Source organism: Triticum dicoccoides, chromosome 5A, assembly GCF_002162155.2.
Source record: "Triticum dicoccoides isolate Atlit2015 ecotype Zavitan chromosome 5A, WEW_v2.0, whole genome shotgun sequence".
Taxonomy (NCBI): domain Eukaryota; kingdom Viridiplantae; phylum Streptophyta; class Magnoliopsida; order Poales; family Poaceae; genus Triticum; species Triticum dicoccoides.
In genome coordinates, this window is record NC_041388.1 from 637421458 (window position 1) to 637430516 (window position 9059).

Genomic DNA, 9059 nt, shown 5'->3' on the forward strand with positions numbered 1-9059 from the left:
ATGGAGGAACACAAAACGGTGTCCATCTGTACTACGGTTGCGGATCAAGGGACACATGTGTTTGATATCATGGGTTACAGCAAGCACAGGGGCATGGGCAACGACGAAGACAGCCACATACGGTCTGGGATTTTCGCTGTAGGCGGGTACGACTGGGCCATCCACTTTTATCCTGATGGGAACGGCAGTGCATGCCCAGATTACATCTCAGTGTTTCTCGACCTTTTAAGCAACAACGCTAAAGCCCGGGCGTCCTGCGACCTGAGGTTGGTGGACGAGTGCACCGGTTTATCGTCTTCAATGCATAAAACAGGGCCAAGGATTTTCAACTCCAATGATGTCACTAAGTTTGCTCCACAATTTTCTTCTTTCAAAAGGCGAAGCAAGATTGAGGAATCCGCATACCTTCTGGATGATCGCCTGTCGATCGAATGTATCATCACTGTTTTCAAGAAGCCACATGTTACCCAAGCCAATTCGGTCCCCCAAATCCCCAAAATCGACATGCCACCATCTGACATGACCGAGAATGTTGGCAGGCTGCTGGAAAAAAGGAAGGGATATTATGTCCGTTTCATTGTTGGAGGAGAGATCATTGAAGCTCATAGGTTTGTGCTCGCTATGCGGTCACCTGTTCTTAAAGTTGAGCTCTACGGGCCGATGAGGGAGGAAAGGCCGGGGCAGTGCATTACCATCAAGGACATGCAGCCTGCCATCTTCAGGGCCCTGCTCCATTTCTTCTACACCGATTCTTTGCCTGGCAGTGAGGACCGTGAGGGAGATGATGATACCGAAATGGTCCGGCTTCTACTAGTGGCCGCGGACAGATATGCCATGGAGAGGCTTAAGATGGTTTGCCAAAGCATTCTTTGCGAGGATCTGAATGCGGAAACTGTGTCAACCACATTGGCTTTAGCTGACCAACATAATTGCATCAAACTTAAGGGATGCTGGCCTTGAATTTATCAAAATACTAGATGAGAATGTGATGGATGCCGTGGTGGCAACCCAAGGCTTCAAGGATCTCAATGTGACTTGCCCATCTCTCATAGTGGAAGCATTGGAGAAGAGAAGGAAGTTTCGTAAGGCATGAGCAGCTACATTAGTAGATTTTCTACCAATTTGTCATAGGAATCATGAGCCTAGTGTTAGATGAATCTAAAAATGGCTGGGTTAATTTTCAAGTAGTACCAATGACGTGAAAGTTGTCCACCTTTTTTTGTTTATCGGGTTTGCTAACTATATTTGGAGCGCTTCTCTGCAACCATGTAACACTTGCTCTTTATCTTCTGCAAAAAATTCCTGCCGTGTGCAACCTTTGTTGAGCATTTGATACCCAGATGGTCTAGATTAGTGTGCAATGCTATGATGGCTCATCTATCAGAATGAAATAAGATTAAACACAACAAAATTCTATTCTCGAAATATAACATTACAAGCAGGAAAGTTTTTGTTTTATAAGCAAACAACCCTGAAGGGCTTGATTTCATTGATATGTCATTGTAAGTTACATATTTTGATCCCCTGAAGTTGGATAGAATGATCTTGTGGTAGATTAGACAACATGTGTAAGAGTGAGCAAACAGGGCCATGGTTAGAATTACAACTTTGAGCTCTTAAAGGAATAGCAGGTCTAGGAAGAACTGCCTGTTAGGGCTGCTGTAGGCCGGTGAGGCTGGCTCGGTTTAGTCCCATCTCGCTTACGGAAGGAGGCCATGACCAATTTATAAGAGAGAGTATCCCTCCTTTCAGTCCGGGCTTTTGGGATGGAGTGGGCTCTCCGCTGAATGCTGGCCCATGTGTGCATAAACGTTCAGAACGTGAGCAGAGTGCGGCATTCAGGCTATTGTCAGGTTTGAGGTTATCTGAAATAATTGTCGTGTGGTGTACCTGCAAATACATGAAAAATATATGTGCAGCCAGCAAGCCTGCAGCAGCCAACAAGATTGAGAATTAAGCGTGTTGATGGAGCTGTGAAGACCTGCCGCATTGGGTTGTGAAAGAAGCACCACAACAGCAGAAAGTCGTAGGCTGTCCATGCTGTGATGAGCTCATTTTGGTTGGTGCGAGAATCCTTAGTTTGTTAACTTCTAGTCTTGGCAATGTCATCATTGTGGAATAAAAAGAGTACTTATTTGGCAAGGTTGATAACCAAGTCTAGGTATTTCTTTACCTTTTCCTCTGGTTGTTTCTTGCCTTCCATATATCTACCAAAGTATGAATAACACAATTTGTGCCCTGAGAGGAAGTGAGCCTCGTTAAAATGAAACGAAGAGTGTACAGAAGTGCTGTTGGTATCGAGTTCTTCAGTTTTAAGCAGCAGGCGAGATTTGAACTGGATTACTTCCGACCAAAAATTAATAATGAACTGATGAAAAACAACAAGAGAGAAGTGCATATTTCAACCCTGAACTTTTGCCCTAATCTAATTTACAACCCCGAACTCCAATACCGTCTAAATTACAACCCCCAACTCTCAAAACCGGCTAGGATTCAACCCTCCCCTGTCTGTTGACCTGTTTTGACCTGGTTGACCGGTTTTGATCAGTCAACAGGTCCAGTCAGCATGCCACATCAGCCAAAAATGCAAAATTTCCAAGGAAACAATATGTAAAATCGAAGAAAATCCAGGAAAGAAAAAGAAATCCAATTTCCAAAAAATAGGGAAAATAAAAAAAGAATTTCCAAAAAAAATTCCAGAAAAAACCCAAAACCTCAAATTCCTGAAAAAAGTATTTCCAGAAAAAACCCAAAAAATCATTTTTTCTATTTTCCCTAGCTTTTTTCGCGATTTTTTTCCGGAATTTTGCTTTTTCATATTTTTTTTCCTGATCTTGTAGATATTTATTTACTTTTTCTTGAAATTTTGAAAAAAGAATCTGATGTGGCATGCTGATTGGACCTGTTGACTAGTGAAAACTGGTCACCCCAGGTCAAAACCGGTCAACAGGGAGGGGAGGGTTGAATCCTGACCGGTTTTAAGACTTGGGGGTTGTAATTTAGACGGTATTAAAGTTCGGAGTTGTAAATTAGACTAGGGCAAAAGTTCGGGGTTGAAATATGAACTTCTTTCAAACAACAACAATAATCAGGTTTTTTCCTGGATAAGAAGGAATCACATAGCCATCAAATCCAGCATTGGAGCTAGTTAGCAAGGCTAGCGAGATTTAAGTGCGAGAAGAGAAGGAGCTGAGCGGAGGGGCAGAGAGGGAGAAGCTCGGCGTGCCGTGCTCGCCCTAGGCGACGGCAGCTAGTTCACGCAAGACAGGGGAGCACCGTTGGACTCCCTCTCCCCTTTCTCCCCCACCGCTCGGCTCCCCGGCTCCTCATCGCAGCTCGCCTCCTACCGTAGCTTGCAGGTAGCTCCACTTTCTCCACCGCTTAGAGCATCTCTATCAGATCTGATATACCCCGTCCCATAAAATTAGATTTAAAGGATATCGCAAAATATTTTTTCACATTTTTAAGATATGACTTTTGTTCTCGTAAAATATTTCATTGTTCCGGTAAAATTGCACAACCCCCTAAAAACGTCCGTTAAATTACAATTGGATATGTCTCGACTGCGACGGCAGCGGCGTGCGGCAGCTCACGGGCAACGGCGACGTGTGGCAGCTCGCATGCGGTGTGCGGTGTGCAGCCGCGGCGGCTACCTACCTCACTGGCTCACACCCTCGCAGGCTACGCAGCGGCTGCTAACTAGCTAGCTCGCGACGCAGCATGGCGGCAGCAGCAGCACTAGATCGCGGGCGACGCTGGCGGCGTCCGACAACTCGCGGGCGGCGGGCGGCGATGTTCAGTAGCTCACGTGCGGCGACGGCGGCGTATGATAGCTCGCGTGCAGTGCCGGCGGCGGGATTTGGCCGGAATCTAGCTCAGAAAGCCACGGCGCCGGCTACGAGGAAAGCTCTTGGGGCTAAAATTTCCTTCCGCCAAAGGAAAGGAAATCCTTCAAAACCAGGCGAAATCCCATACATATAGAGGAAATGGGCTTGCAGATGCGGGATTCCAAAAAAATCCAGGATAACCGGATTTGGAGGATCTGTTCGAACCAGTGATACGGAATGGATCCCGCAAACCGATGAAATCCCATACATATAGAGGAAATGGGCTTGCAGATGCGGGATTCCAAAACAAAATCCAAGATAACCAGATTTGGAGGATCTGTTCGAACCGGCGATACGGAATGGATCCCGCAAACCGGTGATTATTATAGCGGACAGCCGGGTTTGGGGCATTTGCTAGAGATGCTCTTACTACCTCTTCATGTTAGGCTGGCACAATGACGAAGCGACACCGGCCTCCCTGATACTTCTCTACCCCACATCAAGGAAAATGGGTCAGGAGCACTAAATGAACAAAACCTGTGACCCAAAACCCACAAACTGTTGAAATATAGGATGCGCTCTAGGTCCATATAACAATTTCACAAAAAATCTCAAAGGGCCCATGTGGGTGTCAAGACCACGTGGTGGAAAGTTTAGTATCATCTCGGAATTACAAAAAGTTTTGGACCTTAAAAGGATCCCCTCCACATGCTATTAGAATGTCGTAAGCAATTCAAACAATTTTAAAAAATTAAGAAGAGAAGTGGTTCCCACGCGGTGAAGGAAATATGCCCTAGAGGCAATAATAAAGTTATTATTTATTTCCTTATGTCATGATAAATGTTTATTACTCATGCTAGAATTGTATTAACCGGAAACTTGGTACATGTGTGAATACATACACAAACAGAGTGTCACTAGTATGCCTCTACTTGACTAGCTCGTTGAATCAAAGATGATTAAGTTTCCTAGCCATAGACATGAGTTGTCATTTGATTAACGGGATCACATCATTAGAGAATGATGTGATTGACTTGACCCATTCCGTTAGCTTAGCACTTGATCGTTTAGTATGTTGCTATTGCTTTCTTCATGACTTATATATGTTCCTATGACTATGAGATTATGCAACTCCCGTTTACCGGAGAAACACTTTGTGTGCTACCAAACGTCACAATGTAACTGGATGATTATAAAGGTGCTCCAAAGGTACTTGTTGAGCTGGCGTATTTTGAGATTAGGATTTGTCACTCCAATTGTCGGAGAGGTATCTCTGGGCCCACTCGGTAATGCACATCACTATAAGCCTTGCAAGCATTGTAACTAATGAGTTAGTTGTGGGATGATGTATTACGGAATGAGTAAAGAGACTTGCTGGTAACGAGATTGAACTAGGTATTTGTCGTGGTTCTAAGTCTGACAGTAGAATATGGGGGTAGGAATAGAGAGGCAAGATCTTAGCTATGGAGGAGTTGTACGCACAAGGTTTACGAGTTCAGGCCCTTCTCGGAGGAAATAACAGCCCTACGTCTCGGAGCCCGGAGGCGGTCGACTGGATTATACGTGTGTGAGTTACAGGGGGTGCGAAACCTTGTCCCAGAGGAGGGGGTGGCTTATATAGAGTACGCCAGGACCCCAGCTCCCCTCCGTTACACAGGGTTCAATATGCATTAAGAAGAGGCATTACAGGTAACGCCTATATTAAAGTGCTACAAATGATCATTAAGTATGTGAATGAATGCTTGACCGTTGCTGCGCAGAGCGGCTTTAGGTCTTCTGATATGTCTAGTGGTTTGGTGGTCGAGTGACCTGGGTAAGAGAGGTCTCCGAGTGATTGATAGGTCGAGTGGACTTCGCTCGACACCTTTGCGGGTCCTCTGCTTCTGATTCTTGAACTTCTTAGTTCTTAGGACAAGACTTTAGGTGGGGTGTATAGGTCAGGCCTATTACCCTACCCTAGGTCTGTGTCTACATCATTAGCCCCCGAATGGATCGAGGTTTGAGTGAAAAAGAAGGATGGTAGTTGACCTGGTTCCCGCCCTTGATCTGCCTTGTCTTCTTCTCCAAGTGGAGGTCAGCTGCTGAAACTTTCGACTTTGTTTCAGTCGCCTTGATCGATTCAAAAATCACCGACTGGTTTGTTTAGTGGCATCTGTCGAGTGATATCTCTGATTGGAATCTTTGGTGAGATCGGTTACAGAGGATCCCGGATCTCACGGGATTCGAAATTTGGGTGGAAGCGCGCCAGGCGGAGCGTCCCGCGGTAAGTGGAGTAGATAAATCGGACATTTCGATTTCTGCGCCACCTTTTTCGCCATGTATCACACGCGCAACTGTTGGGGGGATTTGATAGGATTGATCGGGCTCACGCGTCAGCCACACGGAAGTAGGCATTTAAAAGCGGCGAGGCCGAGGTATTCGTACTGTGCGTGCCCATTCCCCTTCTTCTTCTTCCTCTCGCGTCTCCACCTCGCCTAGCACGACCACTCTCGACACCGCTGTGCTGCCTCCATGGGGAAGGACAAAACGGCGACGTTAGAGCATGCGAAGAAGGCGACGGGGGAGGCGAAGAACAAGAAGATGAATCGGGGGTCTTCATCGCGCTCGGGGCTGCCGTCAGGTTGGATCCAGGGAGACTGGATTCGATCTTCGCTCCGGCAAGAGGACTTGGATGATTTGGCCGAGTTAGGGCTGATCGTCCATGAGTCCGCGCGCCTGCCGAGGGGGGAATCGGAGCCGCAGCCGCAACCGGGTGAGTGTGTCTTGCTCGCCATCCGTGTCGACCGTGGTTTCTCGCTTCCACCACATCCTTTCTTTCGGGGCTTCTTAAACTTTTTCGGTGCCCAACTCCATCACTTTACTCCCAATACCATCACGTACCTTGCTGCATTCGTCTCTATGTGTGAGAATTTTTTGGAGTGCCGACCGCACTGGGGCCTCTTCAAACACATCTTTACCATCCGATCCTAAACCGTGAATAAAGAGAACTCGAAAGACAAGAAAACCCACGTTATCTAGATGTGCGGGGGCCTGGGCATTTAGAAGAGGAAGAGGAGCTCTTTTCCTCCGATGACTCTTCCTGAATCGGTCAGGGGCTGGCAGTCGACCTGGTTCTACTGCCAGGATATCGCGACCCCAGGCCAGTCGACCGGACTTCCCCCTTTTTCTTCTGACCGTGTCCAAACTCCATCTTCCTTGCAAGTGACCGCTACTGAGAAGGCAGAGACAGGCATGCTAGTTGAGAGAGTAGTCCAACTAATCCATCAGGGCGTCACTGGTATGGACCTGCTCGAGGTGTTCCTCAGTTGGCAGATCCAACCCCTCCAAGCTCGCGATCATTCTATGTGGATGTACTCCGGGGCTGGCGACACTGCTCGGGTTCATCCGGAGGAAGTGGAGGCCAAAACTGTGGCCGATTGGCTGAGGAGCATTACCGGGAACAAAGACAACCCCAGGGGTGCCAGGAGAGTCGATCCTTTCAGCGACAGCAACCTGCCAGACAAGGTCTGGTCGTCATAACTGAATTTTTGAACATATTTTCCAACTGATTGAGGTTCCAACTGACTTATGATCGGTTCCTTGTTTTGCAGATTTACACGGAGATGTATTCGATGCCCAATGGTGAACAAGCCCTGGAGCAAGAACAAGAGGGCGGGGACAGCGCCGAGGAGAGCGGCGAGTGGGAGTCCCCAGCTGATGGTGAAGATGATGAGAGTGACGAGTCTGACGATGAGGAGGTGGCCGACTCGCCGCCTCGCTCTGAACGTCGATCCAAGCAGCGGCAGGACCCCGTGAACAGACGCGGCAAAGCTGTGGCATCGAGTGCTCCATCTCACAAGTGCGCTCGGCCTCCGACTCCAGAGTTGACTGAGACGGTCCCCAAGCAGCCCAAAGCTAATCATTCGAAGGCTCGGAAGACCTTGCCCAGGATCAAGATGGACGTCCCTGTTGCCTCTGGGTAAATGTTCTCCTCATATTTTCTCGTTCTGATCGGTTTTCTTGTTCTGACCGAGCGGATGATGAACCTGTATAGCCTGACCTCGGCTGCGACTGATATGGATGTTGACAAGACCCCTGCCGATGAGAAGCTGATGACGCTGTCACCTCCAAAGCTGGTAAGTTTGCCCGACTCGAAGTTTGTCTGGTCGACTGGAATGTTGGTCAGTTGTCTTTATGGCTCTCTCTGTTTATTGCAGCTCCACGAGAAATTGTTGTGCTCCCAGACGATGAAGAGGAAGTACCGTTGAGAGGAAGGAGGAGGAAGGACAAGGAGCCGAGCAGGAAGGTGTCTGAAGCCCAAGTTCTTCGGTCGACTGGGACGCCTGGGGCGATGGTCGAGCGATCGACAGACCCGGCTCGAACCAACGTCACCTTTGCTGTTCCTCTGTCGACCGATTGTCCCTCGGGATCAGCTGCTCAGGCTCCTGCTGCACCGACGTCACTCCATGCTTCAGATCCGGCGGCTGCTTCGATTGCTCTACCTCCGTCACTTTTTACTGCATATCAAACTCCGGACGATCCACCGGCTGCTGCCAGAGAAGCTCTTCTTCAACTGAACCTTGTGATGGGACAGCTGAAGGTGGTGCATGAGGCCAGTCAGGTGGCCTTCAACGCCGGAGCTGCCATGCAAGCCAATGTCCAGGTTAGTTGATTTTTCGATCGACCATTTTTCCTGTCTGATCACCCACTGGAGTGTGGCTGTTCGGAAATAGTATATCTCTTTGTGTCAGTTCGAACTGATTCTTTGCACTAGTGGGGGCACGCTGAGTGCACCCACTGGGTGTAGTCCTCGAGACCGTAGTTGACTGCGGGCAGTCGACTGTGGTCTGAGAATTTGGATCTGTCTTTTTTTTGAAAGCCAGTCGACCGTTGACTGTGGTCTGAAAATCAGTGGGGGCACGCTAAGTGCACCCATTGGGTGTAGTCCCTGAGACTGCCGTTGAATGTTTGATTCGACGGTAGTCTTAGAATAATTATCTCTTTTTATCTCTGTCGACTGATATGGCTGTGACTGCAGAAATCTTGTGATCTTGGGGATCAACTTTCTGACATGAACAAACAACAAATCAGCCTCAACCTTGATCTGGAACTGGCCAAGAAGAACCTCAAGACCGCTCGTGATGAAGTAGCTACCATGGGAGGTAACCAATCGACCGCTTCATATCCCAACACTGGCACTTTTCCTTTCCATCTTTGAACCGAGTGGCTTCACTCGAGCAGATGTATGTAGTG

General features: G+C 48.0%; 1 pseudogene; it reads left to right on the plus strand.

Moving 5' to 3' along the window:
- LOC119298657 lies at positions 1-1093 on the plus strand (annotated as a pseudogene).
- Positions 1094-9059: the final 7966 nt, after the last annotated feature.